At 30.8% G+C, this 26180-nt stretch overlaps 1 protein-coding gene across 1 annotated transcript in view; it reads right to left on the bottom strand.

The window, feature by feature from the left end:
- Positions 1-26180, bottom strand: part of LOC129948196 (LIM domain only protein 3) — an 84430-nt gene that overhangs the window by 56956 nt on the left and 1294 nt on the right. The gene's annotated exons all lie outside the window — the stretch shown is intronic.

The following is a 26180-nucleotide window of genomic DNA, read 5'->3' as shown; positions in this document are numbered from 1 at the left end:
GATAAGTTAATTAATTTTTGTTGTTACTGATACAGGGGTTTTCTAATTTTGGTAGTGTAGGACCTACTTTTAAACTATCGAATAAAGTGTTGTATTTTAATTTTGCTAGTTTGACAATTCACGACTGGATGGACTTATGCTTAATTTTTAACCTGAACCTATAGAAACCTGAAATATAGAATCTGAATTGAATTTAATGAGTTTCTGAATGTTTTTTCAAGAAATAAGAAGGTTTTAAAATAAGTCAAAAATACTCATTTAATATCTTCACAGTAAGTTTATAAAAGAGTTCATCTCATTAGGTGTGAAAATGTTCTTAAATTAAAATTTTGTTGCAAGGAGATATCCTATTTTATTTTCGAAGGTTTTTTTCATTACAATAAATTATTAGTCTCAACATTTGTATGTAGTAGTTGTTTTGTAGAAAAATGCAATGTTTTGCAAACGCAATCAATTTCAATTGTATTCTTTGAATTAACCTTGAAACTGGCACATCAAATTTTACGTAATAACAAATCATTTCATCCATACTAAAATGCAATCATTTGTTAGTCCATCACTTTACTGCAATCTATTGATTCATTCATTTCATGCATTCTTTTGCATTCAATTTAAGTCTATTTGTTGCAAGCACATAAGCTTTGTTTTGTGTACTTCATTATTTATGCATTTTATTTGAGTTACCAAAGTTCTCGAATTTGAACCATTAACGTATGATTTTATAGGTATAATTGTTTTATCTGCAGATACATTGATATAATTCTTAGATCAATTAAATACAAATAAACTTCTTCGAAGTTATTAAAAAAAAAATTCTAGATGGCATTATTTTAATAGCGTCAACAACTAGAAACTTGGTTTTTGTAACACAGAATAATTTTGTACACATACGTAACTCAAAAAAAAAATATAATGCAACGTTCAAAACATGATCTTATTACTGTTTTTGTCTAAATTACCTTCTTACTATATCTATCAACTGAGCGAAGTTTTATGATATTTTTAGTGAAGAAAGACATGAGCCAGCCACAATGTGTACTTACAGATAAAAAAAAAAAACAATTTTCAAGCAAATTTTAAAAAATGAAAACACTTTAACCCCCACCCCCTTAATTTTCCTGCGTTCCAATAAAAAATAAAAGACATTTTTAAGGAATATAAACAAAGGTCTTATAAATAATACTCACCACCAAAATTCACCTTTTTCGGAACTTATGGGAAGTGGGCATCTAAATGGGTTATCAGTAAAATATCTCTTAAGAATATCCCAATATGCTCTTGTGAGTTATTATGGAATAACTTCTTTTATGTGTGAGGGAGTATAAAATCTTGTCTGTTCAATAATAAGTTTAAGATAAAATTTGTACTAAAAAATAATTTTATTTTTGTATGAAATAAAATCTCCATATGGCAACTTTCTTCCAACAACTTTCCAGTGAGAAAGAATCCACGTGGTATTCGTTTGACAATTCCGGTGAAATTACTCAAATTCAATTTTGTAAACAAAAATTCCACAAGTTATACTCTCTCCGTGGCACTTTGGGAAGCTTTTTCTCTCGGCGTTTCCAAATGTATCTCTTTTTATATCTTTCTCTTGGAGTCTTCTCCTATCATAAAATGTTTGTTTATTTTGGCGTCCCTCCAATCAACAATTGTTCACATCACACTTTTGTTGGTCGGTAGCTCTTGTGCTCCAAGAGTGACAGAATGACATGTGCGCGGGTATAATGCTCGGTGTGAGATATTAGGTGAATGGGGATTCTCGAATGAAAAGTCCGCATCCGCCCTATCTAACGAAAGGACCTATCCTCTTGTGGGAGGAGCAATGTCCTTTGATTATTTTATTATGGTTCTTTGGGAGCAAAAAGAAGATATTGCCGTTGGCTAGGTACCTGTCTGCAGCAATGGCTATGAATTCTAATAGAATTTTTTTAAATACTATTTTTTTAAATTTATTTGTTTTTGTTTGTTGTTTCCCGCCCCTTCAATCCTTTTTTTTATTGTTTTGTTTTTATCATCTTGTTTTTTTTTTCTCTTTTTTAATTTCCTTTGCATTTGATTGGAATTTTTGATAAAGTTTTTTAACTTTTTGTGCAGGTTAGGTATACAAATATTTTAAATGAAAGGCAAATAAAATCAAAAGAAGTCTTTCTATTTTCTTTTGGTTTCTTTTTTCACATTTTCTTTTGAAAAAGTTTGATTTTGAGTTAAATGATAGTGTGAAAGAAATTTCGTTTTGTTTTTTTTTGTTATTGTGTTTGTGTTGTTGCCAAAATAGAAATGCATAACTGAGTCGTTGAAGCTCTTTGTAATTTCATTAAAGGTGATTTTTAAGAAAATTGGCTTTTAAATTTCAAACGTGTGTATAAGAAAATTAACAAATCTTTTAAAATTCACACAACTTGTTATTAATTTTATGATAAATTTTATGGTTCCTTAACCTTAAGGTTTTTCCACGCCAAAGCAACATTTCATACAATATTGTTAAAAAATGTTTTTGAAATGTTTTGCGTTTTTTTGTTATTTAAATGTTTTAGGAAACGTTTCGAAAATGTTTTTTTGTTTCGCATTATCGTATACAATGTTGTGCATGGAATTTTTTTGGTTTTTATTTTTAAAATGTTTTTCAAAGTGGCTCATCTTATCAGTTGCAACACTTTTCACGAAATATTATTTATGTATATACTTGGCTACTCACCCACTGTCGACCTATATAAATGCTTGAGAATCAAAATTTCCCAAACTTATCGAAAACAGAGAAAAATTTCAGAAATGTTTCGCGAGCGTCCAGACCACCAAAAATAAACTTTTAAGAAACATTTCAGAAATGTGACTTTACGCAAAAGAATTGTCAAGTGGTACCAGACAATCGTTTGTAAAATAACAGATTTTTTTAGAATTTCATATGGTCGAAAAATTGCCAAAATTTCTGGAAATCGTTGCAAGATGGCATCTGATTCTAAATGTTAGTTTTGTGTACAGGTCCTATGCAAATAGTCATGAGCAGAAATAAATAAAAAAGGTACACTAATTATTAAATATTGATTTATAAACCCATTTTGAAAAGAATGCTCAAAAGATTATTAAAAACAAAATAAAAATTATTCAATTCAAAAATACTTAATAACCCTCCGTTGGAAGTTATTGTAACCCGTCCAATTTGTCAAATTGAAAATTCTGATATTTCCCGCGGTTTCATAATTAACATTCGTACCTTTTTTCTCCCGCAATTTTTTTAAAAGCTCGTAGAGATATCGACATTAAACAACTTGTGTTATACAAATAATAACGTCATGATATAGAAAAAGGACATTCAAAGAAATTTGTGTCAGTAAAGGAAATTTTGGTTCTCATGAAATATCTCGCGAACTAATAACGTTGTCGACTTCAATTAAATTTTAGCCTCGAATATAATATTAATTTCAGAATAATTTCGCGAAGAGAATAACGTTTTTGAAATAAAGTAAACTTTTTGGAAAATCCAGTTACATTTTTTCTCTACAAACAATGGAAACATAAATAAATATGTAATACATAATATTAACAAAAATTATTAAAAAATTCATACAAAAGAAATATATTGACTTTAAATTTTGTGAACTTTTAATTACAAAAAAAATACAATAAACATTTAATAAACATTGATTTTCTAGTGAAATATCTTGAGAGTAACAAAATATTTTGACTTAAAAAATTGCTGATACCATTTGGTGAACATTTCTTAAGAAATCCAATTGACATTGCTTTCCTACATAAAGTAAAATCAGTTTAAAAGAGTTAAAAATTTAATTTTTGATTGCATCCTTTTTGAAGTTCTTTTAATGACAATAACCGGACGTTCAAAAATTATTATTTGCAACTTTTCAAGGACACCAAAATGAAGTTATTTGAGATTCTATAAATACTTTAAGACAAATTTATTTTAAATTTTTTGAATAAGCAACGGTGTTCTGTTACTTCATTACATTGTTTTGATTCTCAGGTTTTATTTATTAGAAACATAATTTATTATTGATGTATTCTTTTATTCTTACTTAATGGTGCTAAGTGTAATTGTTACAAATTGTTGATAAATTAATTTAAAAACGACCATTGTTAGAAATTGTTGGTCTATTAACTATTAATAACAAAAACTAAATAATTGTTTTTATTACTTTAAATCACAAAAGAATAAAGAAAAACATAATTGTATAGCTGGTTTAAGCTTGCTTGAGAATTTCAATATAAATTGATGAGGTATTTATTTTTGTGGTTAAACATTTTTTGAATCAATTCAAGATATCATTTTTTTTTAAATAACACGATGAAAACAGAGAGAGGAATTAAATAAAAATATTTATGTATTGTATCATGCGAATTTTTCTCCCGAACTGAAGGTCTTGCATCAAAAGGGGTTAATTCCAAGCTTAACTTTTTGTCGAAATCAAAATACAAGTATTATGAACTTTATTATTTCAAAAATATATTAAAATGATATGGGATTAATCAATTTACAAGTTTACAAATTTTATTTTAGGATAAGTAAACAATATTTGTAATTATAGCGATTTTTCAAAAGTCTGAAGGCAACATATATGGACTTACCTCAATTGTTTTTAAGTTCATGTTTTCTCCCAAGCGAAGAAAAACTCTTTCAACTCATCTTTTAGAAATAATTAATAGATTGTTACAAAAAATTCCTATTTGAAACTTAAACATAATTTTGGAAACGAAGTGATGTCACATTATTACAAATCATGCACATCTTGAACTTAAAGAACAGATAACATTTCCCTTCACAAAATAAAGCCGTCAAACTTTAACACTCGTATAATAAAGATTTATATTTCATTTTGAAAATATTTAATTTAGTAAATAAAAACTAGTTTTTTAAGGTTAACTCTTTTAAAGTTGTTAATTTTTCAAGTTATTTAACCAGAATTTGCTTTCGGTTTTTACATATAAAAATAAAGAAATTCAATATTTACTCTTTTTAGTTTCCATAAATATTTGGAGTTTGAATAGTTGTCGATTAGTGTGTTTAGGATATTCAAATTTTTAAAGGCTGAAATGCCACACAATAATTATGTTTTCAACCATTCTATAAAATTAAATCTTTCTAAATAAACCCTTAAATTTGCAAATAATTATTTACTACACATCTTTGACAAATAAGATTACTAAATTTTATTGCAGAAAGATATTTAGAAACACTACCGCTTAGAAAACATAATTCAGTTCTTACATTTAAAGTCTTTATAATTAAAATCAAACAAAGTCTAATGCTGACTGGCCCGCATGTTCTATTCCCCAAGTTCGAAAAATATTTGTTTAAACTTATAAATTAAATTTGTTTAATTTGTGTATCTTCCATTTTCTTTATGGTCGTATTTGTTAAGCGGATTTGTTCCAATTTAAATTGTTTAAAGGATTGATTAAAACTTAATCCATATACATACATATGTACATATTTATTCAATTTTACACAGGGGATGAATTGAGTTTCACACCGAACTCTCATTCGAAAAAATAGTTGATTGGAATACTGTCAACACGTTAAGTACCTTTTAGTTCGTATACTTCATTTATTTCTTAAAAAAATGACCATAATGTCCAGTACTGAAATAGCTCAAAATTGTTTACTTCTCTTTCAAAGACTTCTAACTTCCATAAACTAACGACATGGTAGACAAATCAATCGTCGCAGAAGTGAACCAACCATCCACAAACAATAAATCACCCGAAACAGTTGATTTCTTTTATTGTATCCAGAGAATCCTGAAGTAGCAAACAATTCCGAAGAGGGGTACCTCTATACCTATCTAATCAAATCACTTCACCACATCACATCACAAACGGCAGCTAGCTGACACATCCATAAAAAATGGAATAAGTCATCTCTTTTGTTCGAGTCCTGTGGGAATGATGATGGCATGGATGGCGGCGCGGCGGTGGCGGACCAGACAACGTTCGAAGAAGGTGGTGGTGGTGAGAAAAAACGAATAACTCAACAACTAAAAACGTTCGAAAAATAAATAACTGTTAAATAACATTGATGCTGAAGGGTGTCACCATGATACCCTCCCAGAGACAGGAAGTCGAACCAGAGCAATGTATCCATTTAACATTTAGCCCACCCCGCACTTCAAGAAACCAGCACAGCAACGAACGCGAGTCGTCAGAGTCAGTGTAACCGAAAACTTAGGAAAGGAAAGCTAAACAGACAAAAATGAGTATTTGCCATTGTGACATTATACATCCGGGTATTAAAAGCAATTTTGTTTCTTGTTTTTTTTTTTCCTTTCCCTCAGCCCTAAGAGTGTAGTCCTTTTTTGTGATCCTGATTGTTAGGGAAGCGGAGTGGATTTTGATTCGTATATTTTGTTATAAAACGGACTAAGGTTAATCTTCGGTGTATGGGCATTTCAAGAAAAGAAGCAATTAAATGTTTTTGGATCATTTTTGAATTAGTATTCGCTGTGCGAACGTGTTTTTCTTTATTGGCGTTAAATTGACATTAATTCAATTAGGAACAGCTCCAATTATCTTGAATTATCAAAAAAACGACATTGGTAATTAAAGCTGATTGTATTCTGTAATTATTAGTTAAACGCAAAAACAAATCTGTCTTATTAACAGGTTTCCATCTTTAAAAGGAAACCAACTTTATTTCAAGACGAAATGCATGAAATGGACTTATAGAGCTTGTATTGAGACGTATTGATAGTTTGATAAAAGTTTGCTGGTCGTAGCTTATAGCTAAAATTGAAACTGGATCAACAAATGTAATTAACCTATATTTGTTATGGATTTTTACATGGCAGCAATCTTTATGTTTTTTCCACTATTCAATACGTGCAATTGGACTATTGCATCCAACTATTAATTATTATCAATCTAACAAATTAAAGTTGAATGAAATCATATTTTGCAATCACTCAGTTAATTGTATGGAAACTAAGTAAAGTAGTAAACAAATTAAAAAGTATACTTAAAAGATAAGGATGTGTACTTGGCAAAGTCATTATGTATTTTGTTGCAATAAAAACCTTATTTTGATTGTCACGGATCAACTAATGGACGATTGATAAAAAGTATTAAATAATGGATAAATTGGTATTATGATTCTGAACTGATAAACTGAATGACATCAATGAATGTACTCAGTGGCGAATTTAGGCAAGGGCCGGGTCCCAGAGCCCCGCAATTATTTGGCCCCCAAATCCAACAACTCAAAATGAATAAATGTATACAAGAATTATATAGAAAACGAAATAAGTTTAGTAGACAGTAACAGAAAAACAAGTTTCATTTAACTCTCCGTTCCGTTGAAATTCTCCTCCTCAACATCTTAAACTTCTGGCAACATGAATCCTTAATCATACACCTGCACACGTTCTACTCTACAGTTCTGCACAAGTGTTGACAGTACACCCTTTGACTTTTGTAATTCGATATGTTAAAAATTGTGTTCCTATCGTAAAGTTCTTAAAATTTATATCTATTCAAGAGCGTAAATCTGAACATTTGGCTGACACAATCTTGATATTCTGGAAAATCATGATAATTCAATAGAGTATTATAGAGGACAAAGCTATGATAATGCGTCTTATTGTCTGAAAATATTTTGGTTTGCAAGCAAAATTAAAGGAGTAGTGCGAATTTTCTACCTTTGTACCTTGTGCAGCACATTCTCTTAAATTATTAGGCCTTCATGTGCCTGGTTGTGTGCAGGAGGCAACAAGTTTCTTCCAAGGGGTTCAGAAATATACAATTTGTGTCTGCTTTTACCCATCGCTGGAATAAATTGAATGAATGTTTAGGTTCACATAGATTCCTTCAAAGCGTTTCTGAAACAAGATTGTCTGCAAAAGCTAATGCAGTTAACGCGCTCCATCATGGTTATAAGTAAATTACTGAAGCCTTGACAGCTATCTCTAGATACCCAGAGCAAGTTCCAGACAGAAAAAGCGAAGCTCTAGGCCTGTCTAAGAAAATGCCAACACTATTCCTAATTTTAACAGAAATTGGAAGAATAATATTAGAAAGAATTCATAAAACCAGCACGAGCCTTCAAAAAAAAACAATAACGATTGACGTTGCTGCTAATTTGCTTTGTTCACTATGTTCTTTCATAAATTATCTAAGGGAGAATTTTGATAACTTTGAAGCGTGTTCCAAAATTCAGAATCCGGGTGCTAATTATAAAGACTTAATGCAGCGAAAAATAGTACGAAGTTCGCGTGCCACATATTTTGATTGCCCTCTACCATACGTCCAGCTAATTGGGAAAAAAAGGTTAAAATTTATTTTTTTTCCAATTATTGACGCTATTACCTTGCAATTAAAAATACGATGCAATTGCTATCGATAAATAAATGCATTGTTTGGATTTTTTTATCGATTGCAATATTTGACTTCAGAGGAGTTGCAAAATTTTTGCGAACAATTTTCAACAAAATACAATAGAGATGTTAATGCAGAAGAACTTGAGGTAGAATGACTGCACCTTGTACTAAAACAATTCGAAAAAGATGTAAATGAAGATCTTATTACAATATCAAAATTGTACAGTTTAATTACCGTGGGTGAAATTGGGAACACATTTCCAAATGTAGAAACAGCATGTAGAATTTGCTTATCTTTGGTGGTTTCAAACTGCAGTGGAGAGCGTTCATTTTCGAAATTGAACCGGAAAAAAAGAAGGACATCGAGAACAATGCTACAAGATAGACTAAATAGCTTATCAGTTTTATCAATTGAAAATGAATTACTGCAAGAAATTGATTTTAATGACTTAATTCATGATTTTGCAACTGACAAAGTCAGAAAAGTATGACTTCAATAATATTTTATTGTATGCTTAAACTTACATGTATGTACATATGTTTATGTAAAAAAAAAAACAAATCGAAACAAATATAAAGAAATAAACTTACATAAAATTAAAAAAAAATATAAAAACATTAGAAATCAATCAAAAAAACAATACAAGTTAGATTGTTTGATTTATTTTAAGCCTATCTTTACATAATAAAATTGATAGCAATACAAATCAGCTCGGAAGATTGGGGGAGTTTTTGGGAGGCAGTTCAGACTTCCAAAAAATATTTAATCAACAAAGAATTTTCGATTGACTGAAAAATTCAAAACGAACAGTACCGAGGGTGTCAATTTAAGCCATTCACAATTGACTTAAAATCTGAAGCCAATTTTTTGATTTATCAAAAACTTTAATTGCTGCAATTAAAAATGTGAAATAGCGTAGTGATAATTGACAAAATGTTTTAATTTTTGAAATTGTAAATAATTAGATACTGATATGGTGCACAATGCAAAAATATGTAACTCGCATGATTTTTAATTGCTTGAATTTTTCGCAAAAATATGTCTTAAATAAATAAAATTCGTCAACATCCAAATTTGTAGAATTTTAAATACTTTTAAGATGCAAGCAGTTTAATTTTTGTAGCCAAAGACTTTAATTTTTCTTTTTTTAAATTGCAAACATTTGAAAATGTCAATTGAATTTTAACCACTAATTTGTTGAGCAAAAATAAATGTACTAGCTCCCATTGGTTATTTTTCATTCTAATTTTTATTTTTAAAAATGCACAAGAAATTTCAAACAAAATACTTCCCAAAAAAAAAATCAAACTCGCAAACTCCGTATTCGTAGCTCAAATAGGTTTTTTTCCTGTTTAATATTCCACTTTAATAAGACGAAAGACAAAATTTAACGGTACATGTTTTCAAATCGTCAAAAACGTGTCAGATGGCATTAATTTAGTGACCAATTGATGTAGCCAAAACTTGAAATTCAGGAAACTTGTCACACAACTTATCGACCCATAATCTATAGTCTTAAGTCGCTTGTTATTCCGTCTTGTGGGAACCACATATCTTCTAACTCGTGGACTTCAATTGCCGCCAAAAAGAGTTGTACGACTCGAAATCGATCATCAGCAACATGTTTCCTAGAAGAAGCGCAATATTTGCAACAAATTGGTGCATTATGATTCTGCACTGGTCTTACTGGTTCGCTAGTGAAGATCATTATTGTAGACTTTTGCGCGAAAAGAAGCTGTGTTTTAATCATAAAATCTGCAGTTAGTTTTAATTCATTTAAGCCATGTTGTTCGATTTTCCATCGATACAATATCCTTAGAAGCAAACAAGACAGCTGAGTTTGGCAGGTTTCAAACGACAGCGATGTCAACTCAAAACTACGAAATGAAAATATAATCAATACATAATTTTTTAATAATTTTAAAACGCACGGTAGGGGTTTGATGAACCCGTTCTCCATGTGAACTAATAAAATTAAATAAATCTGTACAATCATACAACTAATTAGGAACACAAAACGTAGAACAAAATTATTAAAGTTGAGCCTCGTTAATTTCTTGTTTTTTTTTTTTTGATTCCATTATTTGTTGATATTATTACATTTTGCTTCCCCAACTGAAATTCAATGAAGTTAAGGACCTACCGGTCAGGTCTTCTGAAATGATTGTGTATTTATAAATATTTCAAACTGTCGACACCCAATCCACTGTAAATGCTAATCGGGCTTATTGTTAGAGTCAGCAACCCCTTTTCTTCAAAAATTTCAAATTCAAGAAAGAACACAAAACAAAAAAAAGAGAAAGAGAAAGAATGCGACCAATGATTAATAGTCTTGATTTTCTCGTCCTTGTGGTGAGCAATTGTGCAAACAATGATTTAATTTAAGGACTCAGGATTCGGTTTCTTTTTCTTTTTCCTTATTTTTTTTTTACTTCTGGATACCTTTTTACTCTAGTTGTTTGCTCATAAGTATTCAGTTCACTTTCTTTGATTCGAATAAATTTTAATTAAATTTGATATCACACGAAGTGCACAACAACAACAGCGCAGCGGATGAAGGCTATTTATCTTTAACACGTTAACGGGTAAGCCACAAGTGAACCCTTTTTTTTAAAGAAGTAAGTATACTCTTTTGTTGTATAGCTTTGACGGAGACTCAATAAGGGAACCGGGAAGGAACCATAACCATATAAATCTACAATCTGATGGAATGGAATCAAAAAATAATTTTTCATGACCTGACAGCAACACAAGGGGTCTCTAATCATGTTCTTATACTCGTTATGGTATATCTTTATGCCTAAGTATCTATCTGAAGGTTGCAAAATTTATAACAAAACCACCATTTAAGGGTTGTGAGAACGGCTACTTATAAAAATTCATCAATTTAAATTAAATATTCTGTGCTGTTCCACTGGACTGCATTTCTGATGTGACTTTCAACTCTTATACACGCTATCTATTTCAAAACCTTGTTGTCCTTTTGCACTGCCAAATGCAGTAAAAGATGACTAATTAATGACCACGTTAAAGTAGAAACAAAAATGCAGTCTTTAAGCTGGGTGTGATTTCAGTTCAATAGTAGAAGAGTGTTGAATAAATAAGAATATACATATGTACATATATTTCTTGTTATTTGGACTTCTTTATTTTCAAGTAAATCAACTTGATTGAAACATAACAAAAAGGGTGTTGGGCTAAACAACGTCGAAAAAGCTTTTTTAGTAATTTTTTTTTCAAAATGTATTAATAAGAAGTTAGTAAACATGTGAGATGAAAATTACTTAAACAAAATTTAGCTTGAAACATGCTGATCAATTTTGTATAGGGTATTTTTTCAACAGAGAAGAACTTTGAATAAAAATACAAGATCAAAAAATATTCAGACTATTTTTTTGTATTCTTAATATTTTCACGACATTAATTTTTTGAATACGATTTCCGGCATACTTCCGACGCTGCTAAAAGTATAGTAATCCGTTCGATCAGTCCAATTTGTCACTACTCTTTTCCAATAAATCTGAAGTCGGCAATATTTGTTGCAAATGAAAAATACTTTATATAAAATCTACTGTTCTAATTATATATGATCACTTATGTTTTGTAAAATATGTTTTGTCTTTGAAATAAAATTTGTATTATTCTGTTTTTGTTCAACGTACGAAGAAGTTGTTTAATTTAAAAAAGGAAAACTCTAGAAATATTCTTCAAGGAGACGTATATTTCATCAGGTTATGGGCCCTCGCTACATCCACTTACGTAACTAAGAACTATATTGTTTAAAAATGGATAAATTTTCAGAACAAATTGAAAAACTAAAAGGAAGAGAAAATTTTCATAAATGGAAATTCACGGTCGAACATGCTCTCAAGCTTCAAGGATTTTGGAAGGCGGTCCAGGGGACAGAAGAGTCTCAAGAAATTCAAGAGAAGGCAATGTCAAGACTAATATTGTATATATCTCCAAACCTATATCCGCATATTCAGGGAATATCAACAGCTAAGGATATCTGGACAAAATTATGTTCAATATATGATGATTCCGGTCTTACAAGACGATGGGGCTTACTTCGGAAGCTTACAACAACTCAACTAGAAAATTGTGCAAATATGAGTGAGTACGTTGACATTATTATTGATACTGCCCAAAAATTGAACCAAATAGGAATGGTAGTAACTGAAGAATGGGTGGGAAGTTTGTTACTTTCGGGGTTACCAGAACATTTTAGACCCATGATTATGGCAATGGAAAGTAGTGAATTAAAAATAACTGGCGATGCAATAAAAACAAAACTACTTCAAGATTACGAATATTACAATAAAGATGCAGGTGCAAGCGGCGGAAGTGCTGCAGCTCTGTATAGCAACAAAGGTAAGATACACGACCATAGAGAACGTCGTTTTGATACAAAGCGTGTTGTATGTTACAAATGTAACAAAGAAGGTCATGTTGCTAAATTTTGCAAGAACAAATCGAAAATAAATAGTTCAAATAATGGTGGTATGGGTTCAAGCTGGTTTCTCAGTTCATTTATCGCACATTTTAATGATGATGGAACGAACTGGTTTATAGACTCAGGTGCATCTTCCCATATGTCAAAAAATAGAGATATTTTTTCAACTTTTCAAGAGTTCAAAACAGAAGAGTTTGTAACAGTGGCTAATAACAATAAGTTAAGAGTCATTGGCAGAGGAAATGTTCCTTTACAAGTGTTTTTGAACGAAAAATATTATGACGTTACATTGCATAATGTTTTATTGGTGCCAGAAATATGTGCAAATTTATTGTCTGTTAGCCAGTTGACAATGAATGGTTTGACTGTCAATTTTTATGATTCAAAATGTCATATTTTACACAAAGGTAAATTGGTTGGTTCAGCTAAGGTAGTTCATAATATGTATAAACTTGATATAAGAAAGGATCATAAGATTTTTCAAGCTACAAAGACCGATTTATGGCATAAACGTTTAGGTCATACAAATCACGACGATCTTCAAAAATTATCTCAAGTCAAGGCTCGAGGAATAGAACTTACAAGAAGTTCGGAAGAAAAACGATGTATTTCATGTCTTTTCGGTAAACAATCTAAGATTCCTTATCAAAATTCAAAAAGTTCTACGACCGATGTACTACAAATAGTACATTCAGATGTTTGTGGTCCTATGGAACGAGATTCAATTGGTGGTTCAAGGTATTATGTAATTTTTGTTGATGATTTCTCATCAAAAGTATTTGTTTACATTATGAAAATGAAATCTGAAGTTTTTAAATATTTTAAAATTTTCAAAAATGTTTCCGAGAATCAAACCGGAAAAAAGATTAAAATATTAAGAACGGATAATGGCTTGGAATATTGCAATGCTGATATGAAAAAAGTTTGTGCAGAAAATGGCATTGTTCACCAAACTTCAGCTCCGTACAACCCTCAACAGAATGGGAAAGCGGAACGCATGAATAGAAGCTTATGTGAAATGGCTCGTACCATGATGGCAGATGCAAATTTGAAGAAATTTTATTGGGCAGAAGCTATATGCACTGCTGCGTATTTATTTAATAGAATTCCAAGAAAAAAGATAAATTATAAGTTGCCAGAAGAAATTTGGAGTGGCGTAGACAAGAATTTGTCTCATTTGCGCGTTTTTGGATGCATTGCTATGGTTTTAACGCCTAAGGAAAAACGCAAGAAATGGGATTTGAAATCCACAAAGTGTATTATGGTGGGATATTCCGAAACAACTAAAGCCTATAGATTATATGACCCAATCCAGAGACAGCTACTAATAAGTCGTGATGTTACATTTATAGAAAATGAAATGTATTTCCCAGCAACAGAAAAACCTGAACAATTCAACCAAGAACAAACAGCAAAAAATCAAGATTTAGTGGGAAACTGTTATGAAAAAGAAGGAAATCTTGATTATGTTAAATTAGATTTACCTAGTACTTCAAACGCAGATGTTATACCACCTCAACCAAAAGAAATACCAGGACCAACAGAAAATAAAGAAATAATTATTCGTCGTTCTGAAAGAATTCGAAACCAAACAAAAAGGAGTAAATGTGTTAGTTTTTTGGCTGATAACGTTCACTGTGACGATGATCCAGAAAATTATTATGAAGCCATAAACAGTGAAAACGCAAAAAAATGGTCAGAAGCAGCAAAAGAAGAAGTTAATTCATTGGAAGAAAATAAGACATGGACTATAGCAGATCTACCAGAGGAAAGAAAGGCTTTAACAACAAAATGGATTTTTAAGACCAAACGAAATGAAAAAGGTGAAATATCGAGATACAAGGCAAGACTTGTAGCACGAGGATGTGGACAACGTAGTGGAGTGGATTATCAAGAGACTTATTCACCAGTTATTAGATACAACTCGATGCGTTATCTTTTATCATTAGCACTGAACAAAGACTTACATATTGATCACTTAGATGCAGTAACAGCCTTTTTGCAAGGTGATCTTGAAGAGGAGATTTATTTAAAAGCTCCAGAAGGTCTCGATATACCAGAAGGTAAAGTCTTAAAACTTCACAAGCCAATTTACGGACTTAAACAATCGTCAAGAATGTGGAACATGAAGTTAACTCAAGTATTAAAACTATTTGGATTCAAGCAGTTGAAAACAGATCAATGTATTTATGTTTTTGACGAAGGTTCTGAAGATTTTTTAATTTTGATGGTATACGTAGATGACATTTTTATACTTTGGAAAAATGAAATTTCAAGAAATAAATTAGTAGAACATCTTCAAGAAAATTTCAAATTAAAAGTGCTTGGACCAGCAAAGTCTTTTTTGGGACTACATTTAGAATATGATTTTAAGAAAAAAATATCAATAAATCAAAAACAATACATTTTAAAAATGCTTGAACGTTTTAGCATGCAATCATGTAATCCAGTTAGTACACCCTTAGATTCCAATGTGAAATTGAGCAAAGAACAAAGTCCCTCAACAAAAGAAGAAGAAGAAGAAATGGCTAAAATTCCCTACCAAGAGTTAATCGGAAGTTTGTTGTTTGCTGCACAGTTAACTCGTCCCGATATATGTTATGCAGTAAACCTACTCAGTCGTTTCAACAATAACCCCGGACATGAACATTGGAAGGCAGCTAAACGTGTGTTGCGATACCTAAAAGGAACAATTGACTACAAATTGAACTATTTCAAGTCAGAAGAATTTAATGTAAAAGGTTTCTGTGATGCTGACTATGCCAATGATCCAGATGAGAGAAAGTCAATCACAGGTTACGTGTTTCTCAGTCAAGGTGGAGCGATTTCTTGGGGATCTAAAAAACAAACAACTACAGCATTATCGACCTGCGAAGCTGAGTATATGGCTTTAGGATCCTCAGTGCAAGAAGCGTTGTGGTTAAGAGGTCTTGAAGAAGAAATTTTTAATACAAACCTAACTCCAACCAACATTTTTTGTGATAATCGAGGAGCGATTGATCTTGCTATGAATGAAGCTTATAGACAACGTACAAAACACATTCAAGTTCGTCATCATTTTGTAAGAGAAACAATTATAAATAAGCAAATCACTTTAAGAACAATAGATACAAACAATATGGTTGCAGACATTTTTACTAAATCTTTACCTCTTGCAAAGAATATTAAATTTTCGAAATTTATGGGCATTTTTTAGATTTTATCAAATAAAGTTTTAGTGGGAATGTTGCAAATGAAAAATACTTTATATAAAATCTACTGTTCTAATTATATATGATCACTTATGTTTTGTAAAATATGTTTTGTCTTTGAAATAAAATTTGTATTATTCTGTTTTTGTTCAACGTACGAAGAAGTTGTTTAATTTAAAAAAGGAAAACTCTAGAAATATTCTTCAAGGAGACGAATATTTCATCAATATTAACTTCCAATGCCTTAAGAATTGCTGGTTTGTCAATGGCTTAATATAGCTCTGTTAAAAGTAATGGAAAGATTTTAAATCATGTGAAAGATGAGGTCAATTAACAGAACAACTTCTGGAAACAAAATTCTCAGCAAATAATAATGTTGCAATTTATTGGAACCAAATATTGGCTTGAGTACTATCGGTTAAGGTGATTGTTGATAAATAACAACAACAATTCGAAATAATCGAATTCGATCTATGTAAGGTAATAGTCAAATTGATACTTAAAAAGCTGTCACAACAAAAATGTGATAGTCATTTTCCTACAAATATGTCGTTTCTGAATAGAGCTACCAGACGCTTACAAAATTTGTTCAGTTACTTTTTTTTAAGTACAAAAACACATTCTTGTGGAGGACAATGTCAATTTGACAGAGCCAATAAGCTGTATTATTAAACACCACAAAATGGACGAAGTGCTAGCCAAATTGGCAGCGTTATTGTAGCCTTAAACTAATTTAAATTTATGATGACTTGCCAAAACACACTGACCACAAATGTCAGCACAGTTTGACATTTACCAGCTGTCAAACTTTAGACAACAACCCTCAAAACTTCTCATGCAACTACATAGCTAAAGAACACCCTGTTGAAAATTATATAAGGTATTTATGTAAATTAAAACCGGTTTTAAAATTTGTCATAAATATATAAAATCAAATAGCAGACCATCCGAAAGTGCAAAAATATCTCCAAATGCCAACTTAAATAATTATATTTAAGATAGATATTATGTATTTTACTTAAATGATGCCGCAAAGGGCCAAGAGAAGAGGAAAGAGGTCATCAGAAAACAAGGAAGTTGTTTGGTAGAAGTTCTGTTAATTTTCACAAAAACACAAAACAACAACCCCCAACTTTAATGCAAATTTTAAGTTTTCTTCCCAAAAAAAAATCTCAAAACAGCATTGCTCGTATATAACTAAACAGACTTTTTCGATAAATCAAAATTAAAAAATTGGAAACTATAATGGATTTTGTTAGTTCTATATAACAAGGACATTGTCAGATAACAACAAACACCATGACCAGACCATCCCATATCCACCATTTAATTAAGACTGTCAGATTATAAATTATTGGAAACAACAATATCTTATAAAAGCAAACAAAAAAAGAAACGAAAAACAAAAACAAAATACATACTAACCCATACAAGGATACGAAAGGGTTACGTCCCTCAGGAGTCATTATTTAAAAAACAATCCCTTACGTCCAGTCTCTGAAAGATGGGGTACTTAAAACTTTGTTTCTTCTTCTGTGTAAAATACCCTTCCGCTCTGCATCCGGACGAGGAGACCAAAAGACAACTCTACTTAGTTATACATTTTCATTTCTCGGTGGTATAATTTGTGGAACTGTTGTTCTCCAAATAAATCAGATGTGTGCTACATCTGATCTATTTCAAAGTTTTCCTTTTGCGTGCCCGGAGCAAAGGACCTATATCCTATATCCTACATCTATAACTATATTCTACTCATTCGATTATACTTTAGCTTAACTTGTTTACCTTCGCACGAGAAAAAAGGAGATATTTCAAGAGAATAGGTCACCCCAATGGAACTATGGAGCATTGTTTACGAAACCCTTGTTCTCAAATCAATTTCAAAATATGTTCATAACGATGTTTTGACAGGAAATTGTCCTCCTCCAACTCCAAAAAGACTCATCTCAGTTCAATAACAAAGTAAATAGATTTAGTTGTCTTTTTTTCTAGAACTTGAAGACATGGAGAAAAATTGCTTGTCAAACGCAAGCAAAGGTCCTTCTCCATCTCTAGCTTCTCGTAAGGATACGAAACCGATGCAATGTAATATTGAATTCAAAAATGAAAATCCATTTTTCTTTCTTTATTTTTGCAAGTGCGAGCAAACATAAAAAGTCATGTGTGAAACGTGCTCCAGATCATATCGCTAGCAGCAGAATTTCTAATTAAATTACTGAGTTAAGAAGTGTGCGGTGCGGCTTAATCTTGACCTTACAATCTAGAAAGTGTCATTAAATGCGGATCGATTAGCAATGCATCGACGAACTTGAAAATAACTGAAACTGAGCTCTCAGCTCTGAGATTGGGAAATTGCAACCAGCCAGCAAGAAGCTTCTGCCCTTAATGATGGTTTTTCCATTTTCCCCTTAATCCTGCGAGTGTATGTATATTGTGTAACTGCAAAAACCATTTGGAAAATGCGATGATGAATTATTCTCCACAGAATGAAAACAAATTTAAAATCATGGCTTTGATTGCATTTTTAGAGATGAGTTACTTGATGGCACGTGGCGTATGGAAAGTTGGTCACCACGATAAGGAATAGATGCCACGTGACCTTTCCAAACGATTGGTGGTAAATTTGCTTCTCTGATGTGCTTTTTTTGTTACTTGTAATTGTTGTATTATTTTGCATTTTTCAAAACGAAAGATCTGCTAATGATAGGGTTACTATTATTCATTAAGAATTGGCAAACAAAAAATAAAATGTACGACTTGGTTTAGATCACTGTTTGCGAATTTTTAAACAAACGACCATAAGTAAAATTAGTGATAATCTTTAGAAGTTCGAGTGAATATTTTGTACGTTGCCATACTTTCAAAGGTTGATAGGAATTGTTCCAAAACACGAATGAATTTCAATCGATATAAAACTGAATAAAAATTTGAGTTGCAATCTGCTGAAATAGTCAATAAAAAGAAAAGAATTCATTTAGTTTTCAACAATATTTTTTAACTTGACTTCCCAGGATCCTTAATAATTTCAGACGTAACATCTTAATTTTTAAGCACATAGTTTTGTATCTTTATCTTATCACAGGAAAGTTTGAATATTCACTAGGGCGTTTTTTTAGCCGCATGAGAAGTGTCAATGGTTGTTGCCTATGGTTTGACACTTGAAAATGTTAAACTCTACTTTCATATCTTTACAGTAAGGCTTGACAAAGCACCTAGCTTAAAGCTAAAAAAACCGCTTTAACTTTGATTTTACATTGAAGAAAAAAATAAATCTGTTTACGAAGGACATAGAGCGTTTTGTCCATTTTACACTGATGAAGCTTATTTTGGTTCCTTGCAATAGAGCCAATAGGTTAATACTCACCGTAAAAATAAGTAAAGCCTTTTTTCAAATTAATTTGGCCTTATTTCACTTTTAAAATTGGTTTGAATTCACTTGAATTCATTTCACGGCACCGCTCGGATCACCAACTGATCTGTTTTCAAAAAAAGAGGTTGGGATGCGACCCACACTGATAACTTCACATTCCGTCTGTCGATTTGTCTTTCTTAAAAGTTTGTAGGTATTCGTGTTGGGTTAAAAAAAATTGTCTGTTTAATTATTCTTAAACATTTTAAAATTACCAACAATATTTATCGTCTAAGGAAATAGTTTAGTTTGAAAATCTAGTTTCGTTGAATAGATTTTTAGTCGAAAACAAATTTTTACAAATCTCAGTAGCATTTTAAGAAGTTTTTATTTCTTATATAAACAAATACAAATTGGATGAATGAAGTTAATTTGAGAGATAACGATAACCAAACATAAATTTTTACCAAATTTGCTTACTATTTTTTGTAGTTTTTATTTTTTTTGTGAAAAAACTGACTTTTAGATTTTTATAAAAAAAATAATGAATATCCAAAAAACAATATTTTCTGTGAGATAAAAACAAGTTTAAAGACAATATTTTTAATTTGTGAAAAGCTATTTGATTCCAAAGTAAATTTTTACCAAGTTTTAGTATTGTTTTTTTGTTTTAGATTTTTATTTTTGTAAAAAAAAAGCTGTCAATTAGATTTCCCTCAAAATTTTACTGAATGTTGACAACAATATTTTTTAAAAGATGAGAGTAGCCAATATCAATATCAACAGTCCGTTTGAGAACTAGGGCTTAGTGACTGGCAACTCTCAACCATTTCTGTGTGCGAGTACTGTTCTCAGGGATGGAAGGGACCTACAATTAAGTCGAATCCAAACGGCAAATTTGGGAAAGCACTTTTCATGACAAGAATTACTCTTGGAGAATTTGTCAATTCCTCGCAAGAGGTATTACCCGTGAAAAAACTTTAAGTGGCATAGGTAGGGATCGAACCCAAGACCCTTTCGCATGATAGCCCTTCGCACTAACTATCATACCGCGCAATCAATCAATTTTTACCAACTTTTATTAAGTTTTTTGTTTATAAAACAAATTTGAAGCCATAATCTCAAGTTTTTGAAAATATGTTTGAGCCGAAATTCAATTTTTATTAATTTGTTTGTTTATAAAATAATTTTAAAGCCATAATCTCAAGTTTTTGAAAATATATTTGAGTCGAAACTCAAATTTTACCAACTTTGAGTAGTGTTTATTTTAGGTTTTTATTTTTTATAAAAAAAAACTGTCGATTTGATTTTACTCAAAATTTTACCAGATGTTAAAAACGTTATTTTCTTTTGAAGATGAAATCATTTTTTATTCGTAAAATGATAGGGGTGACAAAACATCGCGAACGTACGGACGTACGCACAAACGCACGCATAGACAGCTTTCTAAAAAATCTTTTATTTCGACTCTAGGGACGTTGAAACGTCGCGAAATGTCAAAATTTTCAATTCGACAATTCCGACCATTACAATAACTTAATATGGGAAGTTGATAATCAGAACATCGATGTCGGCGGCGGCGTACCTTGTCATGCCCATAGTGCATGCGACTTAAATCATCTCGATTACTTTTAATGAGGCAATGATATTATTTTTTTTAACAAACCAGTAACACATAAGACATTGGAATCAAATATTCAAGTCACCATTGACGCCACACATGCGGATTGGAAAAAGTGGTGAAAAAGGAGACTGATCGAAAGGAATACGTAACTGGTAGGTATCCATAGAGCTGCATAAATATGGAACTGTACACTTAAAGACCGCCTTGTTACACTTTTAAAAGTTATGGAAGGAGATAATAGTAGTTTAAGAATTTTAGGATCCAATTATATTCACAATTCAAAAAAAAAAAAAAGGATCAGTGATGAAAGCTTCGAATCACCGAAGAACTTCTTTTCTTAACGTATAAGATTTTTACATATCGGTGCTACATAAGCGACTCACAACGTGCATAGAAACAGGAAAAGTTGTAAAAGAATTTTAAGCTGGATTAAGATTAGGCAACTCCATCATTGATTATATTTTCATTCTTAGAAGATTAGCGGATAGATTTTATGTATGTTTCGTCGACTTTAAAGCTTTCGACACAATCAGCCGGAAGGCTTTTACACAAAGGTCCAAATAAAAAATGCCTCAAATAAAAAATTGACACATAACGTTGGGACTATGGACTAAGTCAGTGAATACAAATACCTCGGCGTAATCTTTTAGTTTTAAGCATGAAAAAAAAAACAATTTACAGAAAAACTGCAAAAGCAAAAACTGCTTATCAATAATTCGAAATAGAATTATCTCCCTTTTTCATTAAAACATTGAAACTGTAAGCAGACTATCTTTTGAATGTCATCAAGATGGATAGAAATGTAGTTTCTTAAACTAAAGCAGTTACAGAATTCGTAAAAGTTTCCGAATACGATGAATTCATGATATGGCTTCATAAAGCTTTTAAGAATGTTCAACCTAGTTTAAAACTCCAAGATAAAATATTTGTCAATCTGGCAGACAGAAAATGGCATGTCATAATGATTTGTATAGTAAAAAAAATAATTGCCATGAAATTAGCTACCAGATTAAAAATTAAACGTTAAACAAGACAATATTTCTGTATTGGATTATTATTTAAAGTGTACAAGCTCCTTAAAAAATTCCAATATATACTTATTTTAAAAAATCAAATTTGTTCGATCCTTTAAGAAAACATTAATCGCACCAAATCCGTTTCAATCGTCAGAATAAATTAAAACACATACTGGTTTGTCAGTTAAATTTAGAAACACAAATGCTTATTCTGAATATTTAGAACGAACAATTGAACTGAATCATCATTTATGTACAATACATACGACATACAACTGTTTCAATATAAAGACAATAAAGAAAGTCTCATCCTTCATATTTATATTATGTATATCCCTAGGTTTGCAATTATTCCCCTCCTATAAAAAAAGAATAAGATTATTTTTTTCCAACCCATGCAATATCACTCATCGCAAAATGTAAATAAATGTCCTTTATAATCCTTACTAAACAGAAAAAGAAAAATAATTTCGAATAAGAAGATAAATAAAATAAATTGTTATTGGTAACTGGTTTGGCATCAAAAAAGACTGACAGAAATCAAGGTACATATTAGTTTTCTCCTAAAAGAGAAGATTAACCACTTAATCTACAAATCATTCCAAGGGTTACAAGGTTTCCGGTAAAAAAAATGTACTGTCCCTAAAAATGTCCTATTTGAATAGATAGTCTAAATTAAAAAAAAAAGTTTCAAAGCCGTTTCATATAAAAAGAATAGCCCATGATGTAAATGAACCCCAATGTCCCCAAAATGTATTAAAAAATGTTACTCTATATAAGGACTTTTAACTGCAATTTAGGAAAAACTTGAGTCATGTTAATTTAAATCAATGATTTCTAATTATAATTATTGATTAATTTGAGTTTATTTTAATACCACACAAACCGTACCAGCTTTTACATTTAAACCTCTTCCTTCTTCAAAATCTAAGGATTTATTACCTCTCAAGAGACCTTACGTCCTTGGAGGCTAACTACTTTAATCATACACATTTTTACTCAGCCACACCACTAAGATGTGTTTCGGATAATGATAAATATATATAAATACATATTATGCTGGCGGCAATTCTGTACGCTTATCAGGACTTAATTTCAAAGAAGTACGAGTACAATCGACAATCGCAAAGAAAGAAAAAGGATGTCACGCAAAGTTATCACACCCCATTCACGAAAATAGCCCTAAAGTGGCTAAGGTCCTGGGGCTGTTATCGTTTTTATTTCTTGATTTTCTCTAGATTTTTTCTTTGAATGGAAATTACATGTGGTTACATATCTGTTAAATACCGATAAATAACTTTTAGATCCTGCGGAGTACGACTTCCCTTTTTCAAATTCAAATCCACTTTTAGATGGGAATGCTCTGCTCTTAATGTACTGTACACTTACGCACAATATAAAATAATATTTCACAAATGTTTTTCTGTTTTCCTTTTTAAGCAAGCAAAAATATGAACGTGAATTTAGGGGTTGTTAAAAGAAAAAAAAATACTAAATTCTAAATTAATCCGCTTTGATGCCTTTTATAACACAAAATACAGAAAGGATGCACCGGATAATGACAATTTCAATATTCTTTTTGCGACTATTCATTTAGGGATGAAGGACGATATAAAAAATATATATGTATACATATTTCGTTTCGTTTTGATTTCATTTCATTTTTTAATATTTGCTGAGGGGAAGTTGTTTGCTGGTTGAATACCCGCTTGCGTTTAATTTTTGGATTATGTTTTCGGAAGAATAACCCTGGGATCGTGGGAAGCAATTTTATTTTTTTTGTTTGAAAAACTATGGTCACACTAAATTAACGAAATGTGATTAGGTTTTTGGTGTTCTTCTTGTCTCGTGGAAAAAAATACCAATTTTTGTGCATTATGGAAATATTGTGGTTGTGCATAATTGGATGAACTCACGGAGGGGTACATTTACTCAACAATAGCACCTAGTTTATGAAACAAATTAAAACTAGTCCTCCCCTATTATAGAGAAATACAATTACTTGTGGACATGAAATATTCGAAGATTTTTACTTACATATTACATTGTGTAATTAGAAGAGATGTTTAATTGTTTGGCATGAATTCCACATACATAAAAGTTATTCTTGACTGGAATCTTGAAAAAAAGGACCAAAACGTTTTGAGATATAAAGAAAAATATTACATTTTTTGAAAAAGAGGTTAAAATTTGATTAAATTACTGAAAATTTATTCAAGACCTTGTTTCATTTTAGATGTCATATAACAACAGAAAGGTATTGAACTTTGCTCTCTTAATTTAATTTTTATGAAAACTAATTTCCGTTATAAAAATAAATCTTGTTCTTGACCAATGTTTAAAACTTAAAAATATCTAAACTTCATTTATACATTTTTTGGAAGCTGACAATGTACATATGTATGGTTCCATATCTGCAAAAAAACATTAAAAGCAACAAGTGTTCATTTAAAAATAAAATAAAATGCATTGGGTCCCAAAATATATCTGCAAAACTTGATCTTAAAGATTTAAATTACCTTTTAATTTCTAAAAAAAACTTAATGTATTATTTCTGGTCTTAAAAACCGCCTACCGAGAATCTGCTTAGCTCCTTAATCTTTGATCTTTTTTACGCTTTTTACGATATCTATCGGAGTTTGATTAAAATCTCTCAAATTCGGAATGTTTTACGAATGGAGTACCTGCCACACATGTAGTTCCTACATTTTGGAAATAAAAAAGGTTGTTTTTACCCTTCATTATTTAATCTCATGTAAAATCAAAAATAATATAACTTTTATGACGATTGGAAAGTTCCAATTTGTTCTATAAAATAATAGGAACAAAATTTAATATTCCGAAATTGAGACTTAAGCATTTGTGTTTGGCATAAAATCAACAATATAAATATTTAAATGTAATGTAAATGTATACCTCCTGATAGGCTGGGGGTCATTCCGTAAAACGATTATCTTTAGACGATAGCATTTCGACGATAGTCTCACATCACTTAAGACGATAATCGTCAAAGTTATATAGCCAAAACGATAGCGTTTGCACGATAGCTATAAGTAGGTAAGTAGGTGTTATTAATTTCCCTTGATAACTAAGCAAATTGAAGAAAAATATTTCGGAGTAGTTTTATTTTGTTACAAAATTAAAATAAAAGTCAAAAAGTACAATTAGTACGGGTACGAAAAAATTAAGAGACGAATCAGACCTTCTAATTATTCGAACCCATATGTAAGCATTTTTTTATATACAAAACATAAATAAGTACATAAGTAATCTGTCTTAATTGTTTCAAAATGAATTAAACAATTATAGTTTTTTTTAAAGTTTTGTAATTTCAAAAGAAGCCTTTGTAAGATACTTGAAACTATAAATTCGTAACACGGTTGTAATTGTATACATGTACATATGTATTTACCTTTAATATTCAGATTTGTTGTAACTATTGAAATTTTGGGGGCGGAAGAACATTGGTATGTTTGACAGGCAATGATTTTAGTATCGCTCTTGCAGAAATAAATAATCCAAAATAGTTTTGGAAACAACAGATATTTAAGAAGCCAAGTTATTTCCTCTGTGGATAAAATGGAGTCCTATTTTCCTTCCCTTGGACACAATTGGTTTAACTCTCATTGTCCAAGGAAGGATGCTCATCCATAAACGCATTTTCAGCTGATTTTGTGTTACTGACCTATGTATATTGAAAATTATAATTAGATTTATTAATTTACAATAATATCAGACATGAACAAAATTTACATTTTAAAATAATGCTTATATCGTCGGCTACAACAAATTAAAACACAAAAAGTAACAGTAACAATAAACATCACAAAATAGTTGGCATGTTTGGTAACAAGACATTTTTTACAAATGTTCAGAATTTCCCATAGAGAAATAAAATTTTCAAGTTATCGAACAGAACAAGCATTATCTTTCGTTGAGTTCATTTGACATTTCAGTCATAATTTAAGAGTATTTGAAATATACTGACAAATGATAGAAATTTCAAATAAGCTCATTTTGCCTGCAAAATAATTGAGCTCATTCAGATTATAATTGAGCTTTGGATATAGAGATCTACGTGAGGAGCCTTTTGCTTCTTCAATTAGATCTAGTCTTATTTTGTCATCTAGCTTTTCGAGAACACAATTGATCTTTTCTCTCATCTTCCATCTCCCAAGGATTTACCGAAATACCGCTCAATATGGTTATATCCTCCCAT

This window comes from Eupeodes corollae, chromosome 2 (assembly GCF_945859685.1).
Source record: "Eupeodes corollae chromosome 2, idEupCoro1.1, whole genome shotgun sequence".
NCBI lineage: Eukaryota > Metazoa > Arthropoda > Insecta > Diptera > Syrphidae > Eupeodes > Eupeodes corollae.
Note: the sequence above shows the minus strand (reverse complement) of the source record. Positions and strands in the feature narration are given on the sequence as shown.